This window comes from Aotus nancymaae, unplaced genomic scaffold, assembly GCF_030222135.1.
Source record: "Aotus nancymaae isolate 86718 unplaced genomic scaffold, 86718_ANA_hifiasm-v0.15.2.pri h1tg000036l, whole genome shotgun sequence".
Lineage (NCBI taxonomy): Eukaryota > Metazoa > Chordata > Mammalia > Primates > Aotidae > Aotus > Aotus nancymaae.
In genome coordinates this window covers 34013178-34031300 of record NW_026988450.1, presented here as the reverse complement: position 1 = coordinate 34031300, position 18123 = coordinate 34013178, and the positions used below count along the sequence as shown (strand labels likewise).

The 18123-nt window shown below is 36.5% G+C and overlaps 1 protein-coding gene, 1 non-coding gene and 1 pseudogene across 15 annotated transcripts in view; 1 reads left to right on the top strand and 2 right to left on the bottom strand.

Annotated features, from left to right (window-relative positions):
• The window catches only part of RALYL (RALY RNA binding protein like), a 737413-nt gene that overhangs the window by 244786 nt on the left and 474504 nt on the right, over nt 1–18123 (bottom strand). The window lies entirely within an intron of this gene.
• On the bottom strand, nt 1477–2225 carry LOC105730005 (26S proteasome regulatory subunit 7-like; annotated as a pseudogene).
• Nucleotides 13900–14006, top strand: LOC135278132 (U6 spliceosomal RNA). The gene has a single exon (XR_010345690.1). It is a non-coding gene; the product is annotated as a U6 spliceosomal RNA (small nuclear RNA).

Below are 18123 nucleotides of genomic sequence, written 5' to 3'. Positions count from 1 at the left end.
TACTGATTTCCCCTCATAGCTGCTCTTCTGCTTCTTTCCTTCTCCCTTGTTATGGACTCACTGTTTGTGTCTCAGTATATTCACATGTCAAACCCTAGCCTCCAATGTAATTGTATTTGGAGATGGGGTCTTTGGGAGGTAATGAGAGTTAGATGAGGTCATGAGGGTAGAATCCTCAGAATAGGATTAGTGTCCTCATAAGACACCAGAGAGCTTGCTCCCTCTTTGCTCCCACAGAGAAGTCACATGAGCACACAGCAAGAAGGTGACTGCCTACCAGCCGAGAGGAGGCCTCAGGTAAAACCTGCTTTGCCAGACCCTTGATTGACTTCCCTATCTCCTAAACTGTGCAAAAATAAATTTCTGTTGCTTAAACCTCCCAGTCTATGACAATTTGACACGGTAGCCTGAGCTAATACATCCTCATAAATACAAATAGTACCCTGACATGTATGTCAGATATGTATATATGCCATGTATGGCCTTTGAAAGTCTCGATCGACTTCTCACACCTATAGAGAAAAGTTTGAGTATCTTAAAATGTCATGGCAGATTTTGCATGATTTTAACCCTGCATACCCAGCCTCAGGTCTGGTCAGTTCTAACCTTTCAAATGCCAACTTCTTTGTAGTTCCTTGAACACAGACAGTATTTTCTCATCAATACTTTTGTCCGCACAACTTCTTTGCTTAGAATGTAATTTCTCTTCATCTTCAAATGCAGATCTTCTAATTTCCTTAATATGGAGTTCAATCATAAACTTCTCCAGAAAGCTTTACCTCAGGCTAGTCCGTCCTTTCATAATTCCCATTAAATCTCCTTATCATTGCATTGGACATATCTCTTGATATTTGATTATATGCTCCTTGAAGGCAGTGATGATCTTCCTTATCCTAATTTATAGTGGGCACTCAACTAATATTTATCAAGTAAACATAAATGTCCAGCACAGTAACTTGGCACAAGTATCACGTATTCAGTAAATTACAATTACTATTATTATTTTTTCATGTTGAAGTCTTTTTCGTGAAGTGGTTATTAACAACTCTATAAAAGGTTAGTATTCCAACGAGATGTGTTTTCACTTGAAAGCCTTCAGGGCTCAGTTGTGTCATGTTAGCAGGGAGTAGTGCTGAATTTGGCATAAGAGTTAATGATCTTATTTATGGCCTCCAAAGCAATCCTCAGTATCAATGTTTCACCATGCTCTGATAAAAAATGTACCAGCTTTGGCTGGGTATGGTGGCTTATGCCTGTAATCCTGGCACATTGGCACTCTGAGGTGGGAGGACCACCAGAGGTTGGGAGATCGAGATCAGCCCGGCTAACATGGTGAAACCCTGTCTCTAAAAAATACACAAAATTAGCTGGGTGTGGTGGCGTGCACCTGTAATCCCAGCTACACAGGAGGCTGAGGCAGGAGAATCACTTGAACTTGGGAGGTAGAGGCTGCAGTGAGCTGGGATCCTGCCACTGCACTCCAACCTGGGCAACAGAGTAAGACTCAATATCCAAAACAACAACAATAAAAATAAACCATACCAGCTTTTCCACAAAAGCTTCTAATCTCAGCCCCAGTGCCGTTTGGATGTAGTCGTACTAACCATGCAGATCTGGTATCTTTCAACATCCATTTAACAAGTATGAATCTTAAAGACAGGAGTCTGAACCTCTAGATCAGGTAAGCTAAATTCAATCTTTCTATCCCATTTCCCTGGCTTCATCAGTACTGAATCCAATGTATCAGGTCTGTCAGTGGCCATCAGCACTCTAATATTGCCTTGAGGATCAAAGCCATCCAGCTGATTGATTCGTTCTCACATTTTTTCCGGTACTTCATTGTCACCTCCTGCATCATCATCAAATTGAGCATTTCCAATAGCATCAGTTTCATCAAAGACGATAAGGCAGGTGTTTCTTGTTCTGGCCATCAGGAAGAGCTCATGAACCATTTTAGCCCCTTTATAGACATGCTTCTGTAAAAGTTCATATCCAACAACTTGATGAAGCAAACATCAGTCCTATTTGGCAATCACCTGAGCACAGAGTGTCTTGCCTGTACCTAGTGGACCAAAGAGCACACTCTTGGGAGGCTCAATGCCAAGGTTAACAAATCTCTCTGGATGAAGTAGTGGGGTTTCAACTACTTACAATTTCTCAATCTGTTCCCTACAGCCACCAATATCACTGCATATGACATCAGGTTTTTACTCCATTTGGATCATGGTAATATTTGGGTCAACGTTAGAAAGCATGGGAACATGAATTTAATACTATGTTCTTCCACATCAAATTTCTTCCCTGCCTCAATGTCAGTAGATCACTGAGGTCCACCACAAACTTAGCAATCTGCTCCACATTTACAATGTATTTTGAGTTCTCAGAGTCAGAATTGAATAACTTTCTACACCTTGCATCCTGTAAACATTGTTCACTCTGGAGCATTTGCTTACTTGCAGTCAACTCCCATAGTGCTGGTAATGGCCAGCTAGTGTCAGACTCTTTAATTCTACTGAGGTCATTAATTTTCTTAAGAAGTTGTTGAATGTCATTCTCAATCTGCTTAATTTGCCTAGAATAAGTATTCTGATCATAATTTTTCAGCAAGGCAATCTCCTCTTCATTCAGAGCTCAACAGGGGTTGCCATCCTTTTTGATTTTCCACTGATCAGCACTGAGGTAATCCAGCATTTTAAGAGATGCCAGTGCTTCCGCCAGTTAGTGATTACATGGCCTTACTATTATTTCTTTTATGCACTGTTGCTAGTGAGCTTTCAGCTTTCTGCGGGAAATGTGAAAGTAATAAAGAGACTCAAGAAAGAACTCCATGTTGAAATAGGTTTGTACAATTTTTCTGACCTTTTGCAGCCTTTTAAAAATTCTTTATCATATGCTTGTTTGTATTAAAAAATGCTACACTTGGCCAGGCACAGTGGCTTGTAATCCTACACTTGGCCGGGCACAGTGGCCTGTAATCCTAGCACTTTGAGAGGCCGAGGCAGGTGGATCATTTGAGGTCAGGAGTTTGAAACCAGCCTGACCAATACAGTGAAACCCTGTTTCTACTAAAAATACAAAAGAGTTATCTGGGTGTGGTGGTACACGCCTGTAATTGCAGCTCTGGGGAGGCTGAGGCAGAAAAATCACTTGAATCTGGGATGTGGAGGTTGCAGTAAGCCGAGATCTTGCCACTGCACCCCAGCCTGGGTGACAGAGTGAGACTCCATCCCAAAAAAAAAAAAAAAAAGTTACACTTGCAGGGCAGAGGAGGTCATTTGTATAGGAAGTAATTCATAAAGCTCACAATTTAGCTATAGTAATCAAGAGTCGTCTGTTCCCATATAGACAATGCTAAAAAAAAGTGTGAAAAGCAAAATGCTTTTGTATAACTTATGATATCAGTGGAATTTGAAATTTATAACTAATGATTTTTTTTCAGTTGGCTGGTAATTTAAGAGAAAAGTCATATCACTTGACTTCACTCTGAAGCACACATCCAGAAAAATCTATAGCTGTAGCACTCCAAAGAAGTTCAAACTCGTATAAATGAAGAAATAGAAAGTGGTTTTATTTTCCACTTGTGCTGTACATAAGTTTATTTCTTGAAAAATGCTATTTGAGGTGAGTAAAGGGAAAGTAGCCTAGGCTAATAATTTAGACTAGAAGTACATGCATTGAAGGTACATTGAAAATGTCATAAAGAAGTCATTTCATGTGGGAGCTGGGTTAGGCATCACTTTAAGAAGTTTTCTTTAAAAACAGCTTTACCTGAGAAAGCAGCTGAAGTAATTGCATCTTTTATTTTCTTTTATTGCACAAAATATCAATAAACACTGCTGGTTTTAAGCATTTTCTATTCAGAAGCAATTCTTTTCTATTTCCAGGTTTATCACCAGCTTAAATTGTTAGAATATGTTATAGGTACACTTTTCTGATTCAAAAAATCTCTAAAAAACATATTTTACTGAGATCATTAAGAAATAGGCAAATTATTTATTCTTGACATTATAACATATCATTTCTTAGTAGGCAATCTATACCTATTCCCAGTTATACTTTCTTTTACTTCCTTTTAAGGTTATAAGTAGCACAATGACCAGGTTTAACTGTTTATATAATCTCCAATCTATATTTAGTGCTATATGAAAATAACTGACCATGTTATTCAAAATACATTTTACAAACATAATAATTTTAACTCTTTATTAGTCTATTGAATAAAAGACAAATCAAGATCAAGTTTTATTTTATCTGGGACATTGACAACTAGAGAAAAAGTTTAGCTTTGAAGGCTTAACATAAATAGCTCTGTCTTGATAAAATCTTTTTGCTTCTTCATTCATTTAATTCTTTATTTCTTCCTTTAAAGTGTGAGAGTGCATTATGAGTACAGTGGTTCACGCCTGTAATCCTAGCACTTTGGGAGACCGAGGTGGGTGGATCAAAAGGTCAGGAGTTCAAGATCAGCCTGGCCAATATGGTGAATCCCTGTCTCTACTAAAAATACAAAAATTAGCCAGGCGTTGTGGCACACACCTGTAGTCCTAGCTACTTGGGCAGCTGAGACAGGAGAATTGCTTGAACCTGGGAGGTGGAGGTTGCAGTGAGCCGAGATCGTGCTACTGCACTGCTGCCTGAGTGACAAAGTGAGACTGTCTCAGAAAAAAAAAATTATCATTTAATATGTAATCAAGCCCAAGCAATAAAAATATTTTGAAAAGATTGTAAGTTCTACATTCATTCCTATGTTCCCACATAATTCTAAGTACAGAAGGCTCTCAGTAATCATTTATTTGAGGCTTAATGATGGCATAACTAGCTATTAGATAGCTTCTTAAAATCCAGAAGGCTGTTTTAGGATAGGGTGGAGATCTTAAATAATCATTTGCTATTAAGCATGATAACACTAAAATTCTGGAGACAGATTCAGTTATCTCATGGACTCACTGGGAAATCTGTTTGCTCACATAACAAAATGCTAACTGGGACATGGGATTTGGGAGCACACTGGGAATGTTAGGACATGGTTTTGATTGCAACATTCTCATAAAATATCTGTAGGAAAAAAGGGGTTATGCCTACAATCAAGCTTTGTATATTTGCATGCAAGCCACAAACTAAGACCTATTTCTGCCGTATGGACATCTGCAAAATCTCAGGGACTATTTGGAGAGAGAAATAAGCTGCATTTCTAATATAATCACAGTATATGTGACCCAAATTTGCTATCCATATTTCTACATTAGTGATTCCTAGTTTTTGCAATTGCAATTACTTGGATCAGAAAAATTCCAAAGGGAAAATATTCTTTCAAGTAAGACCATTTACAAAATATTGTCACTTACCACTATCGTTTTATGTATTTATATTATTTATTTATTTTTCCTCTTTTTTCCATCCTTATTGAGGTATACATGACAAATAATATTTGGAAATATTCTAGATATACAGCATAATGCTTTAATATACACATGCATTGTGAAATGATTGCCCCATTACACTAATTGACACATGGATTGCCTCACAGTTCTCTTTTTAGTCAGATTGACCAACTCGTGCTCTTTTTGTTTGTGTCCAATAATACTTTTTCTCCTTTATATTTGTACAAATCTATGGGGTATGACTGTAATTTTGGTACATGCATAGATTGTATAGGGGCAAAGTCAAGGCTTTTTAAGAGTACCCATCACCTGAATAACATACATGGTAAAGATGATCTAACGTCTATGGTGAAAAGACAAGGATAACATATACAGAAAAGGGGGAACCCAAAAGGACAAACTTTTTTATGTGGCCAAACACATACAATAGTGAGGATTTCCACAAAGAAACAAAGTTGGCCTTTCAGAGAAAAAAAGATTTGAATTTGATAATATTTGTATGAGCATGAAAATAGTCAAATATTGGTTACCTAACTCAAAAATAAACTCCTAAAATTTCATTTTGAAAATATTCCTCAGTATAAGCTAATTTTTATCTTTTTGAAGTAAATTTTAAACTAATATTTGGGGAATTAGGTCTATTCCATTCAGTTCTCCTATCTCCTATTTAAGGAGCCATTTGTAAGCATCTATTACATCAAATTTCTTAAAACATCAGTAGAAAATAATAGAATTGGTGGGCTGATTATACTTTAATAAATATTTTTGAAAAAAAATTCTTCAAATAATTCCCCAAACCACCTGTCATCCAAAGTTAAACTGTAATTCAAAGAATAAAAACATTTAATAAGCATATTTAAGAAGTTTCATGAAAAATTCAAGTTTATATTCAATTTAAATGTTTATTTGCTAGGCCTTCAGAATAAAATGTATTTCTCAAACAGCATGGAATTAGCAATACAATAAATCTTATTTTTATGGGTTTTATGGCTTAAAAACCTTCAACCTAATAAGTTAACTAAACATAATTACATTTTTAAGAACTTGGAGCTACTTAACAGTAGATAGCAGTAAATTTTACTTCTTCCTTTTTTTTTTTTTTACATCTGAACTATTGGCATATATTTTCTTATAATAAAATTTTAAATAAACATTAAGTAAGAATAAATCTAAGAAGCAACTTTAATTCAAATTGTGTTTACTTTGTATACAATTTGCTTTCAAAAATTTAAGAAGAAATTTACTTTCTTCTAAATGTTCTGTAATCTTGGATTTCATGCCTAATAACCTAGTAAGCAAGCACTGACTACACTAAGAACTAAACAGAGGAAATTTTCTTTATCAAAAATTTATTGAGTACTCTCCATATGCTAAAAATATGCTAAGGATAAAAGACAAATGGTCCTGTCTACCTGGATTATACAGCCTTGATAAGATAATGATAACAAGAATTATCTTTGAAGTACTGTTAAAGTACTGTGTAATCATCCAGACTGTACAATTTGGCCTTTGGAAGAAGTACGAAGTGCCAGAGATAACTACAAAAGAATGCTACGTTTGGAGTAATGCTGAAAGATGGGGCAGTCATAGTTAATATACTAAATGGGCAAAAACTGGAAGCATTTCCCTTGAAAACCAGCACCAGAGAAGGATGCTCCCTCTCTCACCACTTCTATTCAAATAGCATTGGACGTTCTGGCCAAGACAATCAGGCAAGAGAAAGAAAGAAATGCATTCAAATAGAAAAAGAGGAAATCACACTATTCCTCTTTGCAGATGACATGATCCTATGTCTAGAAAACCACATTGTCTCAGCCCAAAAGCTTCTTAAGCTGATAAGCAACTTCAGCAAAGTCTCAGGATACAAAATCAATGTGCAAAAATCACTAGCATTCTTATACACCAACGACAGTCAAGTCAAGACTCAAATAAGGAACAAACTCCCATTCACAATTGCCACAAAAAGGATAAAATATTTGGGAATACAGCTACTTAGGAAGGTGAAAAATCTCCACAAGATGAACTACAAACCACTACTCAAAGAAATCAGAGATCATACAAACAAATGAAAAAACATTCCATATTCATGGACAGAAAGTATCAATATCATGAAAATAGCCATACTGCCCAAAGCAATTTGTACATTCAATACTATTCACATTAAACTACCATTGCCATTGTTCACAGAATTAGAAAAAAACTATTTTAAAATTCATATGTAACGAAAAGAGAGCATAAGTTGAGATGAAAAACTTGTTGGAAACTGTAGTAAAAGTGATTCCTGTTATGCTTTAACAATGATACTGGCAGCATTTGCGCCTGCCCTGGAGATCTGCGAAACTTTGAACTTGAGAGAGATGATTTAGGGTATCTGGTGGAATAAATTTATAAACAGAAAAGCATTAGCGATGTGACTTGGGTGTTCTTAAAAGCATTCTATTTTATTCATTCACAAAGATATGGCTTGGATTTGGAACTTATGTTTAAAAGGAAAGAAGAACATAAAAGTTTAAAAAATTTGCAGCCTGACAATGTGATAGAAAAGACAAACCCATTTTCTGAGGAGAAAATCAAGCTGGCTGCAAAAATTTGCATAAGTAATGAGGAGTAAATGTTAATTGCCAAGACAATGGGGGAAAACATCACCAGGGCATGTCAGAGACTTTTGCAGCAGTCTCTCTCATCACCGGCCCAGAGGCCTAGAAGAAAAAAATGGTTTCATAGACTGGGCCCAGGCACCCACTGCTATGTGCAGCCTAGGGACTTGGTGCCCTGTGTCTCAGCTGTTCCAGCCATTTCTAAAGGGTGCCAAGGTACAGCTCAGGCCAGGGCTTCAGAGGGTGGAAGCCTCAAGCCTTGGCATCTTCCATGTGTATTGTATTGAAGTTTGGGAGCCTCTGTCTAGATTTCAGAGAATGTATGGAAATGCCTGGATGTCCAGGTAGAAGTTTGCTTCAGGGGCAGGGCCCTCATGGAGAACCTCTGCTAGGCCAGTGTGGAAGGGAAATGTGGGGGTAGAGCCTCCACACAAAGTCCCACTGGGGCAATGCCTAGTGGAGCTGCAAGAAGAGGGCCACCGTCCTCCAGACCCCAGAATGGTAGATCCATTGACAGCTTGCACTGTACACGTGGGAAAGCCACAGACACTCAATGTCAGCCCATTACAGCATCCAGGAGAGGATGCTGTATCCTGCAAAGCCACAGGGACAAAGACTGTGGGAGCCCACCTCTTGCATCAGCATGAGCTGGATATAAGACATAATGTCAAAGGAGATCATTATGGAGCTTTAAGATTTGAATGCCCTGCTGGATTTTGGGCTTGCATAAGGCCTGTAGCCCTGTAGTTTTGGCCAATTTTTCCCATTTGGAACAGGTGTATTTACCCAATGCCTGTACCCTCATTGTATCTAGTAATTAACTAACTTGCTTTTGATTTTACAGGGTCATAAGCAGAAGGGACTGGCCTTGTCTCAGATGAGACTTTAAAATGTGGGATTTTGAGTTAATGCTGAAATAAGTTAAGACTTTGGGGGAGTGTTGGGAAAGCACTATTGGTTTTGAGATGTGAGGATATACGATTTGATAGAGGCCAGGGGCAGAATGATATGGTTTGGGTGTATCCTCACCCAAACCTCATCTTGAATTGTAGCTCCCACAATCTCTGTGTGTCTTTGGAGGGACCTGGTGGGAGGTAATTGAATCATGGGGGTGGGCTTTCCCATGCTGTTCTCATGACAGTGATTAAGTCTTATGAGATCTGATGGTTTTATAAAGGGCAGTTTCCCTGTACACACTCTCTTGCCTGATGCCATATAAGACACACCTTTGCCCCTCCTTCACCTTTGACCATGCTTTTGAGGGCTTCTGAGGTATATAAAACTGTGAGCCCATTAAGCCTCTTTTTCTTTATAAATTATCAAGCCTTGGGTATTTTTTCAGACATATAAAATTTTCATAATGTCTTACACCATAATACATTGGTGTAAGACATTATGAACATTTTTACATAATTTTTATAATTATCACTCTGAGGGCGATCAGATCTCTGACATTTCTCTTTCTCAAGGGACAGTCAAGAGAAATTGCTATTTTATGTATAAGCATTGTGTTCAATATGACTTGAATGTCTGGCAGAAAGAGTTGTATAACTCCTTAAGTATAAAAAACAACAAAAGAGCTTTGAAATACCTCATGTGTATTTTTAGGGAACAAATATTAAAACTGCTCCTGGGTAGAAAGTCCATGACCAGGGTCCCATTATCAGTGGGAAATCAGTGGAAGAGGTGGTAGGTTATTATTACTAGGTTTTTTTTTTTTTTTTTTTTTTTTTTTCAGCAGGAAGTAGAGAAGATCCCTTACACTGAAAGAAAAAAAAAAAAGAAAGAAACCTGGTTCAGAGGAAGAAGCTCTCAGGAATTTTGATGTCAAATAAGCAAGAATCAGCATGAATTCTTTTGCAGGTGTTTTGAGACTAAAGTAACAAAGATTAATATAGAGAGAATGAAAAGACTAGGAATCAGTTGAAATGTGCACTTCTAGTTTGTAAACTGCTCTATTTACAGAGATGCATCAAATAGCAAAATACTTATAGGGTTTGATGGAAAATAAATGAAGTTATGCTTATTTTAATGAGTAGATCATTTTTTGAGGATATGTAATGTATTAAGCTATGGTGTGAATCTAGGGCAGAAGTTGGACACATCTTCTCCATTAGTAATGGAAGTACACCATCTCCTTGAGGTCTGGACTGTAAAAAGTGAATGGTCATCTTATATGATAGGGTGTTTTGAATCCTTGACTGTGGACAGACTTGATCAAAAGCATGCTCAGCTCTATAATCTTAAGTGAATTGATGCAGGAACAGAAAACCAAGTATCACATGCTCTCACTGATAAGTGGGAGTTAAACACCGAGCACACATGGACATAAAGATGGAAACAACAGACATTAGACTACTAGAGTGAGGAGGGAGGGAGAGACTGTGTGCTGAAAAACTACCTAATGGGGACTATACTCACTACCTGGATGCAATATATCCATGCACGAAACCTCCGTAGGTACCCTTGTATCTAAAATAAAAGTTGAAATTAAAAATAATAAAACATGCTCAGAAGCACATGGATTTTCCGAAAAGGGAAAGCCCAAGTAACCCTGTGCAAGCCCAGAAACTATTCATAATCAACTAGTGTCAACATTTAGTGAAAAAGGATGAATGTCTAATTACCTTGGTTTAACGTACAGAGTCAAAGTGTACCCAGTGAGATGGACTGTGCAGCGGGTATCAGACAACACCAACATCAGACTAAAAGTTGCGGCTTTGAATCCCAGTTTTTTTAATTACCATAAGACACATGAACATAATAGGCCTTGATAATCATTGAGGAAATGATTATGAATGAATTAATAAATGAATGGATGGATAGATGTGTTGTTGAACAAGTTACTCAACCTTAATGGCTCTCCTGCCAATTGTCTGACATTTACCGGTAAATTTGTCTGATTCTTGATTGTCTATGTTTTGATTTCTTTAAGTTCTATGATTTCTAAAATTCTTTATCATCCTTCTCTGTCTTATCAGGTTATTTCTGAGTTCTAACTACTCTACTTTGGTCTCACTCCATTATCAACCAAGCTCCAATAACAGTCATCATAGGCAAAATTATGTTGTGGTCTTTAAATCCTTCCTCACATTCACTTATCAGAATAACTGTTCTATTTGTACAGTGTGTCAGTAATATGCCTCTCTATTTACTGCCAACTGTAATTACCCAAGTTTAGATAATAACTTTATAAGTGACTTTGCCTCCTCAACAAACTGACTGAAAGTGTCTTCTCAGCATAATGTTGGAACTTCCACCCAGGCACTCAATACTCTAACCACCTGGATCTACTACCTCTCCACTTTTAAATCACTTTCTCTTTGTCTTTATTACAGCTGTCTATCTGTTTTAAACAGTGCCCTAACTCCCGAATGCCCTGTTACATACATACACACACACCGAAGTTTTATTTTTTCAAGATCTTTACCAAAAACTCACTCCATGACTATTTCTCCTTTTCTCTCAGGCAGAATTTATTACCCCTTTGCTCTGGGCTCCAATAGCATTCATCACTCTATTGAAATAGGCTGAAGGACAATGTGAAATAAGGTTTTAATCCTGTTTGAATCCCTTAAAGCTAGCACAGTGACTACTCACTATCTCCTGATTATCATATACCTTGATGGACACAGAACCATATTAAATGAAGTGGTAATTTATAAAATAATTGCCTGCTACTATCAAACCTTTTCATCATCAAAGGAGGTAAGCCATGGGGAAAGGGGACATAGAGCCTACAAACATATGCCTTAGAGAATGAAAAGTAGTAATGAAAAAGCATTGAAAAAGCATTAAAAAATCCTGTTGTCTCTATGGCATGATTTTCCTGCAGAGCACCATGCACTTCTCAGCCCATGTGGAATGCCCATTTTATCACTCATTCTCCGAAAAGCACTGCCATCCTCCCTAGGTTATGTAACTCCAGGCAAGTTTTCAGATTGAGTCCCTAAATATCAACTCCCACTAAGGTACTTGTTAGGCTGTTGGTTCTCAGTGTAGATCAGGGAAAGTATAAGATATGTCGGTTAAATTATATCATACCAGAAACAAGGAAGCTACCAGTGATGACTGGGGTCAAGTCTAAAGTTCTCTGGAGCAAATCAGAAGTGGTTGTCATTGATCAAAGTTGGGATTATTCAGGGAAAATAATTGTAATGGACCAAAAAGATTAATTTTAATAAACGTGAGTTCATAATGATAACAGGAAAAATTATTCATCAGCCAACTTTGATATTCAAGTACCAACTCATCATTTTGGAAACTGATGAAGAAGCAAGCCTTTATCTTGATTTTTCTATACCCACTGTACTGCAGCATAGCTAAATAGTCAATCACAGAAAATTCCTCTTCATAGAAAATGATGGCAAATAAATTAAGGAGTAAAAGAAAATCATTACTTAAAAGTCCTTGATAAAATACTGGATATAGGGAATGAAAATAATGGTCCATGAAATCCAAAGGCACTTAAGACAGGTAGCATGGGTATCCATTACCTATGAAGTATTCGGGCCCATACTTGAACCTGAATATGAACAAGTCTCTAGATTCAGCTCACAGTTTACAGGAAATACAAGAGGCAAGAGAAAAAAAAGTAAAAATAAATAGAAGGTCAAAATAAGCAAAATCCATAGGACCAATTACCAGTTTTCTTCCACAAATAAATTAAATGGCAAAACAGAAAAGGGAAAAAGGAACTTCTTCCTTTTGTTTTAAAAACCCACGCCCAGCTTCCTCACCTTTACCTAACTTAAACTTACCCTCACAGTGTTGCCCTTATCGTTCAGGAATGCAATCACAAATGACTTACTTGTTTCTCCTAATTGATATAATGAAAACAATGTCTTGTTAATTTCATATTAGCAACTACCACCAGAGTGCCCAGCACACAGCTTATAATAGGTGCTCAATGAATGTTTACAGAATAAATAAATGAATGAACTCCAAGCACCATCAACTTGCCGTCTATCTTAGTGTTATAATTCATTTTCTTCTTACTAAATCCGGGAGTATGGAGCAAGAGGACAGCAGTGGAAGAAAGATGGCACAGAAAAGTTTTCATATGATTTCAGATAAAGGTTTGTAAAGCTTTGCCTTTATGAGTATTTTCAGTATTTGCTGCACATTAGTATCTCCTGGGAAAACTTTAAAAATACATATAGTTGGTTCTATAACCATACATTTTGATTTATTCGATTTGGATGGGACCCAGAAATAATATTTTTTGTAACTCCTCAGTTGGTATAAACACAAGGCCAGGATAAATTGCTCTGCATCATTTTCAATGCCTTTCCATTCCACCATGTCTTCCAAACTCTAACCTCCTATAAGTACAGAGTTCTTTGTTATATCTGAAGATTCTAGTGCAGCGCTTGGTTCACAGTGTTAAATATTTATCTCTGTGTATGTGCCAATATACATATGTGCATATGCATGCATGCTCATTTTCATATGTATATTTTGTTCACATGAATAAACCTGAAGGCCCTTTTTAATACAGCATCTTCGTTATGGTCTCCTAAGAAGTAAGGGACTCAGGCCATGAAGCCAATAACAGGAAAAATAGGCTAGTATTTTAGAGCAATGTAAAAATATGTTATAGTGGTTAGGTATATACATTAAAGCTGACTCTTCATACAAGAATAGAGCCAACCTTGGTTGGCAGAATCAAAGATCTGTTATCTTTGTTTTCTGACAAAACATATACAGATCTAAAAGTCTATTAAAACCTGAACCATTAGGGTGACTGTTAGTTCTCATTGTGATAAGAGTAATGTACATCCAGAAAATACTAGATAAAATAGTAAGTGGTCTAGATTTGTCTTTTACTTTTTGTTAACAATATTTTTAGTATGATCTTTTATTTGATGGCATAAGAGAGATGAAAAACAGTTTAGATGGCTCAGTCAAGACTTGTGTTTGTTCTCACTTTGGCAGCACATATACTAAACCTGAAATGATACAGAGAAGATTGTTATAGCCCCTGTACAAGGATGACATGCAAATTTGTGAAGTGTTCTGTATTTCTCTAGGAGGTGGATTTTGAAAAAAAAGCAATAAAATAGACTTCTAGTTAGCTAATAAAAAAGAGAGAAGATTCAAATAAACACAATCAGAAATGATAAGGGGATATTACCACTGACCCCACAGAAATACAAACAACTATCAGAGAATACTAAAAATACCTCTATCCACATAAACTAGAAAATCTAGAAGAAATGTACAAATTCCTCAACAAATACACTCTCCAAAGACTGAACCTGGAAGAAATTAAATCCCTGATTAGACCAATAATGATTCTCAAATTAAGGCAGTAATAAGTAGCTACCAACAAAAACAACAACAACAACAACAACAACAACAACAACAACAACAACTGCTGAGGACTAGACAAATTCTACTGGAGGTACAAAGAAGAGCTGGTAACATTCCTACTGAAATTATTCCAAAAAATTGAAAAGGAGGGACTCCTCCCTAACTCATTCTTTGAGGCCAGAATCATCTTGATAGCAAGACCTGGTAGAGATACAACAACAAAAAAACAAACTTCAGGCCAATATCCCAGATGAAGATCAATGCAAAAATCCTCAACAAAATACAGGCAAACCAAATCTAGCAACACATCAAAAAGCTTATCCACCACGATCAAACAGACTTTATGCCCAGGACGCAAGGTTGATTCAACATAAGCAAATCGATAAATGTGATTCATCACATAAACAGGACTAAAGACAAAATCACGTGATTATTTCAGTAGATGCGGAAAAAGCATTTTCAATAAAATTCAACATCCATTCATGTTAAAAATTCTCAGTAAACTAGGTATTGAAGGAACATACCTCAAAAGAATGAGTCATATATGGCAAACTCATAACCAATATCATACTGAATGGGCAAAAGCTGGAAGCATTCCCCTTGAAAACTGGCACAAGACAAGGATGCCCTCTCTCACAACTTCTATTCAACATAATATTGAACATTCAAAAGTGGGTGAAGGATATAAACAGACACTTTACAAAACAAGACATCTATGAGGCCAACAAACATATGAAAAAATGTTCATCATCACTGGTCATTAGAGAAATGCAGATCAAAACTACATTGAGTTACCATCTCATGCCAGTTAGAATGGCGATCATTAAAAAATCTGGAGACAACAGATGCTGAAGAGGATGTGGAGAAATAAAAACACTTTTCCACTGTTGGTGGGAGTGTAAATTAGTTCAACCATTGTGGAAGACAGTGTAGTGATTCCTCAAGGACCTAGAAATAGAAATTCCATTTGACCCAGCAATCCCATTACTGGGTATATATCCAAAGGATTATAAATCATTGCATTATAAGGACACATGCACATGAATGTTCATTGCAGCACAGTTTACAGTATCAAAGACCTGGAACCAACCCAAATGCCCATCGATGATAGACTGGACAGGGAAAATGTGGCACATATACACCATGGAATACTATGCAGCCATAAAAAATGATGAGTTTGTGTCCTTTGTAGGGACATGGATGAACCTAGAAACCATCATTCTCAGCAAACTGACACAAGAACAGAAAATCAAATGCCACATGTTCTCACTCATAGACGGGTGTTGAACAATGAGAACACATGGACACAGGAAGGGGAGCATCACACACTGGGGTCTGTTGGGGGGAACTAGAGGAGGGACAGCAGGGGGTGGGGAGTTGGGGAGGGATAACATGGGGAGAAATGCCAAATACAGGTGATGAGGAGGAAGGCAGCAAACCACATTGCCATGTATGTACCTATGCAGCAATCTTGCGTGCTCTTCACATGTACCCCAAAACCTAAAATGCAATATATATATATATATGTTATATATATATACACATATTTAAAAGATATATATATAATATATATATAATATATATAATATATATATTATATATATAATATATATAATATATATATAATATATATTATATATTATATATAAAATATATATATATAAAATATATATTATATATATATTTTATATATATATATATATATATATATAAAGAAAGTTCTGGCCAGGGCAATCAGGCAAGAGAAAGAAATAAAGGCCTTCAAATAGAAAGAGAAGAAGTCAAACTATCCCTGTTTGTAGGTGACATAATCCTATATCTAGAAAATCCCATAATCTCAGCCTAAAAGCTTCTTAAACTGATAATCAACTTCAGCAAGGCCTCAGGACACAAAATCAATGTGCAAAAATCACTAGCATTCAGATACACTAACAACAGTCAAGCCGAGAGCCAAATCAGGAATGAACTCCCATTCACAATTGCCACAAAAACAATAAAATACCTAGGAATACAGCTAATCAGCGAGGTGAAAGATATCTACAATGAGAACCACAAACCACTGCTAAAAGAAATCAGAGATTATACAAACAAATGGAAAGATATTCCATGCTCATGGATAGGAAGAATCAATATCATGAAAATGGCCATACTGTTCAAAGAAATTTATAGATTCAATGCTCTTCCCATTAAATGACCACTGACATTCTTCACAGAACTAGAGAAAACTATTTTAAAATTCATATAGAACCAAAAAAGTGCCTGAATGGTCAAGGCAATCCTAAGCAAAAAACCAATCAACAAACCAAACAAACAAAAACAAAGCTAGAGGCATCATACTACCTGACCAAACTATACTACAGGCATAGAATAACCAAAGCAGCATGGTACTGGTACAAAAAAAAATACAAAGAACAGTGGAACAGAATAGAGAACCCACAAATAAGACCACACACCTACAGCCATCTGATCTTCGACAAACCTGACCAAAACAAGCAAGGAGGGAAAGGATTCCCTATTTAATTAATAGTGCTGAGGTAACTGTCTAGCCATATGCAGATTAAAACTAGACCCCTTCCTTATACCATATACAAAAATCAACTCAGGATGGATTAAAGGCCTAAATATAAAACCCCAAACTATACAAACCCTAGAAGAAAATCTAGGCAGTACCATGCAGGACATAGGTACAGCAAATATTTCATGACAAGGACACCAAAAGCAATTGTAACAAAACAAAATTTGAAACATAGGACCTAATTACCCTAAAGAGCTTCTGTACAGCAGAATAAACTATAATCAGAGTGAACAGACAGCCTACTGAATGGGAGAAAATTTTTGCAATCTACCTATCTGACAAAGGTCTAATATCCAGTGTCTACAAGGAACTTAAACAAATTTATAATAATAAAAAAATAAAGTAGGCAAAGGACATGAACAAATACTTCTCAGTGTAAGACATACATGCAGCCAACAAACATATGAAAAAAAGCTCAACATCACTGATCATTAGAGAAATGCAAAAAAAGTCACAATGAGATACCATCACACACCAGTCAGAATGGCTCTTATTAAAAAGCCAAAAAACAACAGATGCTGGTGAGGTTGTGGAGAAAAAGGAACACTTTTGTTGGTGGAAGTGTAAAGTAGCTCAACCATTGTGGAAGATAGTGTGGTGATTCCTCAAAGACCTAGAGGCAGAAATACCATTCTGCTTAGCAATCCCATTATGGGGTATATACCCAAAGGAATATAAATTATTCTATTATAAAGATACATGCAAGTATATGTTCTCTGCAGTACTTTTCACAATAGCAAAGTAATGGAATCAACCCAAATGCCCACCAATGATAGATTGGATAAAGAAAATATAGTACATATATACCATGTAATACTATGCAGCCTTAATAAAGAACAAGATCATGTCCTTTGCAGGGACATGGATGGAGCTGGAAGCCATTATCCTTGACAAACTAACTCAGGAACAGAAAACCAAACACCACATATTCTCACTTATTAGTGGGAGCTATACAATGAGAACACAAGGACACAGGGAGGAGAACAGCCCATACTACGGCATGTTGGAGGGTGGAAGGTGGGAGGAGGGAGAGCATCAGTAAGAATAGCTAATGGATGCTGAGCTTAATCCATAAGTGATGGGATGATCTGTGCAGCTAATCACTATGGCACACATTTAACTATGTAACAAACCTGCATATCCTGCAAATATATCCCTGAACTTAAATCAAAAATTCAAAATCAAAAAAGTAAATAAAAATTATATATACATTGCATATATACCATTTTAATATAAATATGTAGTAATAGAATAA